General features: G+C 32.3%; 1 protein-coding gene across 1 annotated transcript in view; it reads right to left on the bottom strand.

Moving 5' to 3' along the window:
- mof (males absent on the first) overlaps positions 1-13,379 on the bottom strand; it is a 49,339-nt gene that overhangs the window by 28,799 nt on the left and 7,161 nt on the right. The gene's annotated exons all lie outside the window — the stretch shown is intronic.

The raw sequence follows: 13,379 nt of genomic DNA, 5'->3' as shown, positions 1-13,379 counted from the left end.
AGTCTTCTTTTTATTTATTTATTTATTAATGAGACTTTTTCACAGGCTTGTGGACTCTTAAGCTATTTTCTTTCAATTTGCAAATTACTGTTTACCTGGAAACAGTAACTGAATTGATACCTGCCACTTATATCTCAATTTTTCAAAGCAGTCTTTCAATCTCAATCAAATAAGACTGTGGTCATTTCACATGATAGTTTTCTTTGATCTTTCTTTTATATGCTGATTTTCAAAACTGTTAGTCATTTCAATATGACTAATTGTTTTGAAAATCTGCTAACTGTTGAGTTATGACTGCCACATTTTATGTCAATTTGGCAACAGGACATACCTAAAGCACTTTGTCTTCAGACAACATACTTTAAACTAACAAAAAAACTCAAAAATGAAATCAAACACCTTAGTATTTTCAGCAACAAACTAATTTAATAAAATAAGAACGTTTTCGATTATTTTCAATAGTTCTCCTTCCATATTTTTATGTTATTTTTATTTTATGTTATTTGGTGGTTATTACTTTAAATTTAAACGATGTTATTGCTGGCATTCTATTTTTATGTTCTATTTCGTTTTAAAGAGGCTTAACTGAAGAGGACTATTGAAAATAGTTGAAAATGTTCTTATTTTATTAAATTAGTTTGTTGCTGGAAATACTAAGGTGCTTGATTTCATTTTTACATTTATATTCCAGTAAGTTATTTATTTTATTAACAAAGAGACTTCAAAAGTGTAACACAGGATTCTCAACTTTGAAATGACCATCATATGAAACCAGATGTTGTTATGTAGTGGAAATTGGACTGTAAAGAATTGAGATAATATATGTTTCTCAAGAATCATTCTTTTTATCATAACTTTTAAAGTAATGCTAATATTTTTATTTTATCAAAAGTTTTGAATTCTTAGAAAATTGGTCTTTAAATTGATGTATTACTCATTATGTTTGAAATTGCATTACTTTTCAAAATGGGTTGAAATGTTAAAAATATATGTTTACATGAGATGTTGCAGGACTTTTGCACCAAGCTGGCCACATGAAAATTGCAGAATTGACAGAGGTAACAGAGATATGCAAGTGATTAAGTTTGCATATGCAATGGGTCATGTTGTACCCAGTTTTGGGCTATAAAGACAAGCAGTCAGCTTGGGCTGTAAATGCTATCAGTGATGGTTTGTGATAGCCAAACCTTTGAAGATGCATAGAAAATGCCTCATAGGCAACAGTGAACTGAATGCCACCAGTTAACAGCTGGTGAACAAGACCATATCCTGGAGCTGCAAGACCTCAGTTTCTTGATGCATGCAGCTGTCATGCATGTTGGGCATGATATGAGTACCATCTAGCAAAGTGTGATATGATGGATGCAGGAACATCTGTGAACATGCTGAAGAGAGAGTGGATCGTAAAAGCACACTACAAAGTGCAAAAACTGGCAGATTCACTGAACAGCCTGTTGGAATCCATTCACCACAGTAAGTGACATCCAACACTGCCTGTCACCATTAACAGATGTACCTGTGTCCACCTAAACCATTCTCAACAGGTTGCATGAAGTTGGGCTGCACACATGGCAACTATCAACAGGAGTGACATTAACCACTCAACACAGAGCTGAACACCTAGCATTGTGCTGTCATCGTGACAATTGCATGACATTGGGTATTATTTACAGACAAATCTTACTTCTGTCTGTTGAGGAATGTTTTGAATATTGCTGGAAAAAAATGTCCAAGTTTTCGTAACACGTTGGCTAAGCTTAAATAGATGTGTTCAAGCTGTATTAAAGACATGGTCAGCATTAGTATGTTCTTCTTGAGGGCAAATCAGTAGTTGGCCAAGATCTACTAAAAAATGTAGGCTGTTACAAGTTTAATTGTGATTTCAGCTTATTTTACTGACATTCTCAATGTGTTACAACAGATTTGCCTGGTGTTTTCAAAAAAGCACAGATTTTGAAACTTTTGAGATCAAGTAACTTGTACAATTGACTACCTGAAGTCACTGCAAATTATAGATCGCCCCACATTTAAAGAGTTCTTAAACAAGGTTCCTGGAGAAGCATCAACCACAGGAAAGATTGAATTTAAAGGACCCATTATAAAGGATAATATGAAAGTGTGTCAGGCATTGGAGAGAGTACATCAAACCTTTTTGCATTATCATGTAACAAACTTGCAACAAATATTTTCTGAGTTTGAAAAGCTGCAATTGTTTAAGTCTTGAAACCCAGAAACATCCTCAGTACAAACTCAAAAAGATTTTATGACTTTAGAGATAAAGAAATATTACAGCTTTATACTTTGTTGCACTCACAGTTAAATGTAGAGAAGACTAAGTTGTTTATGGAATGGGACATGTTTAAAAGAATACATATCAGCAGGTGTAAGGATCTCTGTCTCTCAGGTGTCCATCAATTAATTACTGATGGGACAATTAATTGGAATTGAAATTGGAAAAATCGGACATTTTCCGGGTATCAAAATCAAGCAAATCTTGTCACAATTTCCAATTCTTAAAAATGATTCTTTCACATTTAACAAGAAAATTAATTATTTGTTTCAGTTGAAGATTAAGATATTTTTTAAATTATGATATTAACAATTAAACATTAGTTTATTGAAAGCTTTCATGTTGACAAAGCACTAGTGTCCTGTGATGGTTAAACCATTGAACATCAATGGTCATAATTGATTTGTTTGAATAATTGATGCTATATCTATTAACAGTCAACAGAATATTGCATACATGGAGGAAGGGATTGTATACTTATAGATGGAATAAATCTCAATTAGTATAAATGTTTCAGCCAAAATTACACTTTTTCATGACATTTTGTTCTTTATTATTATTTTATTACTGCACGATTTACATTGGAGTAAAAAATACCTCGTCCTGTAACCCACAGAAAAGAAGGTATCTGTTTCTACCCCTTTATTGCATTAGATGCACTTTAAGTGCAAGCAGTTCCTCTTCTCCTCCCTTTTCCTCTTCTTAAAAGGTTTCCAGATGAGCATTGTGTACTAGTCTCAACAGTCGTATTGGATAACTCTGGATTAACTGATGAATGATGTCTATCTGATAATTGCTGCGTGTCTGAAGATTGCTGTATGTTTTGAGATTGCTGCATATTATGCTTGACTGGATCTGGTGTGTTGACCACAAAGATAGTATTATCAAGCATTCTACTGAGTATGAGGGATGTGTGTATGGCTGCCTGTTTCTGAAGAATGCTGATGTCAATGTTGGATTCTAATTGATCTATGTATTTCTTTATGGTTTTTGCTACTATTCCTGTTGCTCCTATTACTATTGGGATGACAGTTGTCTGTGTATTCCATAGACGGCTTCTGTACATTCTTGTACATACTTGGCAGGCATGCTATAGGCCTCCAGTTTTCTGGATCTTTGGAGTATTATTATTATTATTATTATTATTATGTTGGGTTAAGTTAGATATACTCGGTTAACACCGGTGGCTAAGTACTATGCCGGACCAAAGTCAAGGCATAGTAACCAAAACAGAAATTAAAGAAGTGTATCAGTGTGTGTGTCTGTATTCAGGAATTTTCTCACAATATGACATGTATTCAATATAGTGGCCTTCTGTAGAGTGATGTATGTGTTTCTATTCAATTCTAATGTGCCCAGGCTTTTGTGTAGTGTGTGTGGTATGACACCTGTAGAGGAGAGAACTACAGGTACAATAAGCACCCCATCCATCCTCCACAGATGCCTTATTTCCTGGGCGAGTTCTGTGTACTTGCTAATTTTTTCAGTGCATGCGTTTTGTATATTGTGAGTGTTTGGAATGGATATGTCTATAATGTATGTGATTTTATTGTGTTTGTCAATGAGTGTGATGTCTGGTCTGTTGTGGTAAATTGTTTTATCTGTGATTATGGCTCTGTCGTAGTACATTTTGTGCGTGTCGTTTTCCAATACTGTCTGTGGAATGTATTTGTAGTATGGTTCGTGGATGTCTGCTAATTTGTGTTTCTTTGCAAGCTCTTGGTGTATTATATTTGCTACTTGGTTATGTCTGTGTAAATAATCTGTCTGTGCCAAGAGCTTGCAACCAGAGGTGATGTGTTGTATAGTTTCTGGCATGATGTGACATTTTCTGCATGTGTCATTTGTGAGTGTTGCATCTTTGAGTATGTGTTTTCTGTAGTTTTTAGTATTTATGACCTGATCCTGTATGGCAATCATGAATCCTTCCGTCTCCCCAAAGAGGCATCCCCGAGCTAACCAGCTGTTTGACGCAGTTTTGTCAACAAAATCCTGGGCCAGATCGTAAGGATGCCTGCCATGGAGTGCCTTTCGAGCCCACGATTGCTTAATGGTGTCTATGCTTTTTATATGTTGTGTTGTGTCCATATGATGTGAGTGTAAGTTTAATGGTGTGTTATTCGAGTCTGCTAGAGTTACTGCTTTATGTAATTGTGATGTTTCTTGTTTTTTGTAGAAAAACTCTCGCAGTGACTGTATTTGTTTGTAGTGAAGGTTAACTATGTCAATCAGGCCACGTCCGCCATCTTTACGTGGAAGGGTTAATCTTTCTGTGGCAGATTTAGGATGATGTTGTTTATGCTTAGTAAGTGTTGTTCTTGTTTTCCTTTGGAGTTGCTCAAGATCAGTGTGAGTCCAATGTATAACTCCAAAAGAATATGTGAGTACTGGGATGACATATGTGTTTATTGCTTTAACTGTGTGTTTTGCATTTAATTGTGTTCTGAGAATAGCATTTAACCTACTTTGGTATTTTTTAATTAATCTTTGCTTTATTTGTGTATGTTCTGTTAGTTTGGCCTGTTGGAATCCTAAATACTTGTAGAACTCGCCCTCTTCCATGGATTCAATAACGTCTCCATTTCCAAGTGCAAAATCTTCTTTCTTCAGGATTCCTTTTTCTATGTGAACTGTTTTGCATTTATCTAGGCCAAATTCCATTTGTATGTCCTTGGTGTATGAATGTGTGATTTGTAGGAGTTGATGAAGTTGTTTTTGTGTGGATGCATAAAGTTTTATGTCATCCATGTACATGAGATGTGACAGTGTAAACTGTGTTGTTTTTTTGTGTCTGATATTGTAACCATATTGCGTGTTGTTTAACATGTTGGATAATGGGTTCAGGGCTAAGCAGAACCAGAGAGGACTCAAGGAATCTCCTTGAAAAATTCCTCGCCTAATAAAAATTTGGTTTGTTTGTATGGAAGTGTTACTAACCCTGAGATGTAGTGTTGTTCTCCAGTGCTGCATAGTGTTTTGAAAGAATGCAATGAGTGATGGATGTATTTTGTACATGTGTAGAATATGTAGCAGCCAACTGTGTGGAACACTGTCGAATGCTTTTCTGTAGTCTATATATGCCATGTGTATGTTTCTGTGTTGTCTGTGTGCTTGCCGTAGAATGACTGAATCTATGAGTAACTGTTCTTTGCATCCCCTGTGGTTTCTACGACAACCTTTTTGTTGTTCTGTTAGAATGTCGTGTTCTTCAACATGTTTGTATATTTTGTTTGCAATACAGGATGTCAATAATTTGTACAGTGTTGGAAGACATGTAATTGGTCTGTATTGTGTGGGGTCTGTGGTATTGTTGTTTTTAGGTTTCATGTAGGTGATGCCCTGAGTAAGAAAATTTGGCATGTCTTGTGGATTGATGATGATGTGTGTTAGGTGTTTAGCTAGTTCCTGGTGCAGTGATGTGAACTTTTTGTACCAGAAATTGTGAATGTTGTCTACACCAGGTGTCTTCCAGTTGTGTGTTCTGTTAACAGTGTATTGGAAATCATGTATGTTTATTTCAGCACAGGGCATAGTTGGTATGTTGTGCAAGTTTCTGTTCTCCTCCTCGATCCAGCCTGCATCGGCATTGTGCGTGACAGCACTGGACCAAAGAGAGGACCAATATGTTGTGAGTTCTTCTTCTGTTGGTGTGCCACTGTGCTGTGTAACAGTGTTTGCTTTGTTATTAATTTGTCTGTAAAAGAGTTTTTCATTGTTTGTAAATAATTTATTTTGTTGTTTTCGTAGTGTGAAGTGTTTTGCATTTATTAGGCAAATTCCATTTATTATTATTATTATTATTATTATTATTAATGTACCCAGGGAGGTAGAACACAAATATAAACATCAAGTTTACAGATTAAGATCAAAATCAAATTAATACACTGCAGCCAGTAAATGTTAAAAGAAAATGAATTGAAAAGACAAAATAATTTGAAAGTTAAGAAATAAATTTAAAACAAGGAGATACATCCAATAAAACAAATAGAAATAAAAACTACAAATCAATAAAAAGTTTCTGATGATGTAAATATTAGTGATGTAATTTAGTTGCATCGAAAAACTATGTAAGTAATAGGATATTCATTTCTGCTTTATCAAGTGAAGTAGCTTATCCATTGTCAGAGATTATAAAATAATTAATTTTTCCAAATTTTTTGGCTTTATATTGCAACATTTTTTTTGTCACAACACTACCAGCTTTTGAAAATAAACATTCTGATGGAACTGACTTTGCTAGAACAGTTAATCAAGTACTTAAAAATATCAAAATAAATTCAAATTTCTTACTGTTTTCTTAAAATTTCTTTAAAAAATAAAATTTTTAATTATTAAATCTGCTATATACCTTTAAAATCAAGAATTAAAAAAAGGTCAAATACTTAGAAAATCAAAAGATGGTGTCTCAAGACCCTAACTATGACCCATGCATGTGCTGTCATTCTTGTGGAAAGGTAGTACCTTTCTGAGTGTTTGGAACAAAATATTTTGAAAGTATCTTAAATATCAAATACAAAATACTTGAAGGAAAGCAACTTAATTAAACTACAAAATACTAAGTACTTCAACACAGGGTATTTAAAATACAAAATACATTAATTCACAATTTTTTTAAAGATTTTATTTTAAATTGTCTATTTAAAAACAGTTTTTGTTACAGAAAAAAACCATGTGCTTAAAACAATGCTAATTGAAAGTGGCTAAAATTATTGATTTTTATAGGATAAACGTAGCTAATGTTATTGATTCTGATGAATCTGAATACAGTGGGTGATCGATTAATGAACATAATCTGTTCCAAGTTTTGTTCACTATCCAAATTGTTTGTTAACCGATTATCGATTTACCATAGGTTTTTATGGAAATTTGATTAATTCATTCTGGAGACCCCAAAAAATAAAAAATATATACTTTCTTACTACATTTATTTATATGTAATAATAAAAATACATACAGTAGTGGCCAAAAGTAGAGCTACCAAGGGAAGTATGCAGATTTGTCCAGTATTTTTAGGATTTTTATAACCAGAGCTTCTGATCACGACATCATATCTACGTTCCATTGAATCAACTAAGTTGTCTGGAGGAATACAATTATTAAATAATATGAAATAAAGAATGGTAGATATGCATTTGAAAAAAACACCTTTACTAAAATTGGTAAAAATCTTTAATGTGCATAAAACTGTTGTCACAAAAGTGGTGAAGCATTTTCAAATATAATAGTCCATTGTTTCTGCCAAAAAGTCAGGTAGACCACAAAAAGCAACACAACAGTTGGATCGTTTGATCAGGTGTATGAGTGCAGCCAACCCTTGTTTGACTGCTTCAGATATTAAATGTGAAGTGGGTAACCCAGATATAAGCTTAAGGACTGTACAAAGACATTTGACTAGTTTTGGATTACATGGGAGATGTCCAGCAAAGAAACCACTCATCTCTACAAAAAACAAAAAGTTGAGATTAGAATTTGCACATAAACACATCACTTGGACCGAACAAAAATGGTCCAAGGTGTTATGGAGCGATGTTAGATTCATTCATAGTCTTTTCTAGTGATGGTATACGATATGTCAGATGACCAGTGAACATGAGATATGACCCAAAATACATAGTTCTTACAATAAAGCAATGTGGTGGCTGCATAATGGTATGGGGATGTTTCTCTGCAAATCGGTCCAATTCATAGAATTAATGAAATAATGGATCAAACCATTTATTGGGATATATTGCAGAATCAAATGCTTCCTCATGCATGTCGTTCAATGCCAAAGAAATGGATCTTCCAACAGGACAATGATCTAAAACACAGCAAATTTGGTAAAGCAATGGTTTTAACAGAAAAGGGTGAATTTTATGAATGGCCAGCCCAATTGGACCTAAACCCCATAGAGAATCTTTGGGATGAAGTTGAGCACCGTACATACCAGTGTAAATATTCGAATCCAGATGAATTGTGGTCTATCATTCAAAAAACATGGTATGAGACTCCCAAAATGACCAGCAAACTGCTTGACAACTTAGTTGATTCAATGGAACATAGATGTGATGCAGTGATCAGAAGCTCTGGTTATAAAAATCCTAAAAATACTGGACAAATCTGCATACTTCCCTTGGTAGCTCTACTTTTGTCACAGTGTAAAATATAGAAACTTTGTTTTTTCTTTTGTAAATCAGATTTAAAATGAAATCTGTTTGATTCAATTGAGTATTTTGACTCTTGTGCTCTTTTCAACTGTCACAATATTAATTATGAGGTAGGTGGTAAACAAACAACATGCATTTTTAAAACATATGTCAAGGGTAGCTCTACTTTTGGCCACTACTGTATATACACAGTCTTGCAGTTTTATTAGTAATGTTTTTTCCATTTGTGGGGTTAAAGAATTTGTCTAATGTCGATTGCTTTACTCTCTTCAGGATTTTTCAGAAGTAATAAATAGCATTGTAATTGTAGAGATCCCCCAAGCCTATTAACCTCAACCTGGTTTGGATGCCATTCTAAGATCCTCCCACTTCAAAAAAACTTTAATAGCAGATATTGGCATTAATCCTCTTATTCAGAAGAAAACATATCTCACCAAGTTTCTTGGCATTCTTCTGTCGTCAGATCAGTTTCAGGTTCAATTATGAGCTCTTCAATATTCTTTATTTCTCAGATGTGATTTTTGTTACTCCTTAATCTGCTTGAGCCTTCTTGATTATAGAGTATCTTTCTTAGATAAGATTGAACTGTGGTATACTGTAGACCTGTATAAGCCATACTGCCTTTGCTATTATACTCTCATCTTTCAAAAATAAAAACCAATGCAAAACTTAACAAGTGCTTGCCAGACAGTCTTACGAAAACTATAAAAGAATTGTTTCTGTCAGAAAAATAAAAGGCTGGAATTACAAGAGAGAGTTTCAAAGTTTGAAGGAATACTATCCAATCAGTATTTACCAGGTTGAGTGTCGATGTTGATGTCTCCCGTACTCCAAAAAGTTTCAAATTGTTGCCTGAAGACAAGGGAAAACCAATCAGTATTCATTATTTTACATTGCTTCTTCTTGTGTTTGTTCTGTGAGGTGTTCATTCACCTCACGGAACAAACACAAGTTTGGACTATGAACAGTTTGTTCATAGTCCAAACTGTTCATCATCCATTGTATATATTGGATTCAAGATAATAATAAAATAATTCACATGGTATATATCTGAACTTTGAAGATTTTATTATAAACAAATGCCATAACAAAAATTATATTAAAAATTGATACTCCAAACCAAACAAAAAGAATTAAATTTAAATTCAGTCAAGCAAAATACAATAATTATTAATGAAGATTATGTTATTAAATTATTTGTCTATTAATGTATTAATTATAAATAAATTGTATACAATATAATTTTTACAATATTGCAAATAAATTCAAAATTATTTATAAACTCTTGAGCTTTATGCTCTTCTTCTGGTAAGTAATAAAATAACATAAATACAAAGTGTTTGTTATTTTATTTTAACATATTTGTAAATTGTTTGATTAGTTACTATGATAATAGTTGCTTTAGTTTAAGTGTTCAAAGTGACTTTCCTAAAGATTAATATTAAATATTTTGAATTATATTGAAAATTTATTGTAATAATGTTTTAATTTGTGCTAATAGTTACTTTTCAACCTTATTATATGAGTATTAAATTATATTTTAATATATTTTTAATTTGATATACTGTACTTACTCACATATAAGACGAGGATTTTATTCATTTTTCACTGCTTCAAAAACCTAGGTCATCCTATATGCGTGAGCAAAGAATTTTTTGTGTTTTTTTCAATAATTTTTGTTAACCGTGTATTCGTCTCGTGTTTAAAAACAAAAGTATTTTATCTGGGTCATTTGAATTGTTCTTGTGTATTGTCAGCAGTAAAGGTGAATAGTAATAGGAAAAGCAAAGCTTTTCAATTGAATTCCAAATTCAAATTCCAAAATCACACAGTAGCCTGATATAAGTTTTAATCCATTTCCATGTGAAAACAGACAATTATTCAGAAATCCAAATTCAGAGAAACTCATAACTGTAATTGATGGAGAGTGAATTTGACTGTTAATAATTGACAAAAAAGGTTCCTAATTGTCCAGCTTTACATGAACAAACTATGTTGTCGATTTTACAAGATTTTTCCTTAAAGTTTAAAATGCCAGTAATTTTTGCAGAACAATGTGTGCATTTACGTGCATTTGATATTTTTGTTGTTATTAAACAAAATAAAATTAGAATTGTATTAATAAATCCAATTTTCTTTATTTTGATCTTTAAAGTCACATCTCTTCCTATATGTGAGATCATCTTATACACGAGTAAATACGGTATTAAAACTCAAAACTGGAAAAGGTGGCCTTAAAACTGAAGATTAATGAAGAACAACTGATCTTTCTTAACCAATACTGTCTTAATACAATAGTGCCTATGAGTGTATAAAGAATTCATTTTCCAGCAAATTGCATGTCTCTCAAGAAGCTTATCTCATCCAAGTGCCTAAGCCATCTTATTACAGTGAAAAAATGTCATGTCATGAAACTAAAAGTAGATTACAAAAGACTTGAATTCAGATCTTAGACAGTCTATGCTCAAAGGCTCTGAAATGATGGCATATTTTAACGAATCTGAAAACAATCCTGACTCCTTTAACCACTTCAAGTTTCTAATGTTTAATGAATTAAATGAAATATATTAAATATAATTTGATATCAATACAATAAAGTTAAAGAAATAACTATTAGCACTAATTAAAACATTATAATAAAGTTTTCAATGTAATTCAAAATATTTTAAACTTCTGGCAGTTAGCTTATGTACATTTTTATTCCAACAGAAAAATCAGAAATATAAAAAATTGTGCCAAGTAAAAACTTATGACAATTTAGATGACAGTCAAATTTTTTTCTTAGGAGTTTCTCTTTGGTAAAGATAAACTTGACGCTTCAAATTGGTACCCATAAGACTTTTACCTATATTATTTTCTACAAATTGCTTCCAAGTGACAAGCTTATCATTGATTTTTGTGAAACCATGTTGTATTATTCTTAGAAGTCTCGAACACAAATTCGTGTTAATAACAACCACATGGCTTTTTTCCACCTTTATTTAGTTGATACGATACACGTTTCGGGCCTTATGCCCTCATCAGTCAACAGTTCTTCCCCAGTATGGCACTTGTACACGGTATGGCACTTGCATAAGGCCCGAAACGTGTATCGTATCAACTAAATAAAGGTGGAAAAAAGCCATGTGGTTGTTATTAACACAAATTTGTGTTCGAGACTTCTAAGCTTATCATTATTAAAGAAAAATTAAGAAAAAAATTTGAGTGTCATCTAAATTGTCATAAGTTTTTACTTGGTTCAATTTTTTAACATCTCGGGTGTTTTGTTTGGATTTCAATTGTGTTTTGGTTAATGACTGTGTTATAACATCAAGACCCATGACAATGACATACATTTTGGTTGCACTCAGCCACTGCTGCTGACTTAACACTTTCAATATATCATTTTAAAAAATCATCATAAAAATTTTTCATTTTTATAAATTTGAGCTTTTGTTATTCTGGATAACATTTTGAATGAAAATCAGTCACTTCCATGAAATTTTATCTTTATAAGCATAAAATTAAGTGATAAAAGTGAAGTAGCCTCAATGAACTTTAATTTAATGACTTGAAATTTCATCAGCACCTCACTGATAATGAGAAAGGCTTAAGTTTAAAATTTGAGTTTTCTAGACTCAGTAGTTTTTTCTCCAGGAGCATCTGCAGTGCCAAAGGAAGAAAAGAAAAAGAAGAAAATAAATACAGATTTTTTTGGAGTTTTGCTTTTTTCAGCAACCCTTTCATAGAAAATCTTGAAATTTTGCACACTATACATAAGAAAATAATTACCTTTTGACATAATATTCACAATTACTTTAGGAGTTTGAAGGCAGAGAAATCAACCTCCAAATATCAGCAACTCTGACTCTTTTATAATAGTCAATCAGTGACTGTTTACTTGGCACTATATTTTTCTCTGTATTTTATGAAATATTTTGACTATTTTATATATTTTACTCTTTTAAGCTGTTCAAAGACTGTTTTGGTTTTAAAATTTAAATTATAAAAATTAAAATATTTTTGTTTATAATTTTGTAATTATTGTCTTTAGTGATCTTTAATGAAAATGACACTGCAAGTACTAGAAACATTTACCAATTAAAAATATTTCTTGAGTTCTATTTATTCACATTCAATTTTGTGGAACTAGCAATTTTATGTGTTATTAATTATAAAATGCATTTTTTTTTTTAATATTAAAAAATTGTATTTATATCAAATACACCAACAACTGCCGTAAATGATCGGGCTAAATTTTGGATATATGATTATAAATTAGAAATAAATTTGGCACTAGAGTTAGGCGTTAGGTGCCATCTCTTATTAAAATTAATAATTATAATATTTAATTAATTAATTTAGATTAAACTGGAAGAAAAGAATTGGCCTGAAGAGGGACTTGAACCCACAACTCCCGCTTACCGCGCAGACATATTGCCAGTTACGCTACCCAGACCTTCAGTCCGATCTCCTCTTCCAGCATATATAAGACTAAGATATAACCATTGACAGTTATTACAGCACCGACTGGATTCTGGCCGTGGGTGCTGATGTGTCCCCAGTCGGATCCCGATATCATAAGCAAAATGTATTTGCTTATGATATCGGGTTTCGTTTGATGTATTTGTATTTATATCATCATCATCATCATCTCATTTAAAATTTGTTTATTAAATGTTTTTACTAAATGTCATTTCAATTATTACTGAAAATAATATGTGACATGAAAATTTCTTTTTAGAATATACAGACTGAGGTAAAAGACACTAGACAATTATGGAAGCAATCTGAAACATAAAGCCTAATATCTTATTCAGTGCATGGTTTTCTGCCATAAACTATGCCTTTCACTATTCTCCAAAGAAACCCATTAGTCAGGAGCCAGGAGAACTTGTGATATATTCTAAATTTCCTTAACATTACTTTCAAATACCTTTTGTCTCACCTTCCAATGTAAAGTT

The sequence above is a fragment of the Centruroides vittatus genome, unplaced genomic scaffold, assembly GCF_030686945.1.
Source record: "Centruroides vittatus isolate TY-2023 unplaced genomic scaffold, ASM3068694v2 contig_19, whole genome shotgun sequence".
In the NCBI taxonomy this organism is placed as follows: domain Eukaryota; kingdom Metazoa; phylum Arthropoda; class Arachnida; order Scorpiones; family Buthidae; genus Centruroides; species Centruroides vittatus.
This window is presented reverse-complemented; position numbering and strand designations above follow the sequence as displayed.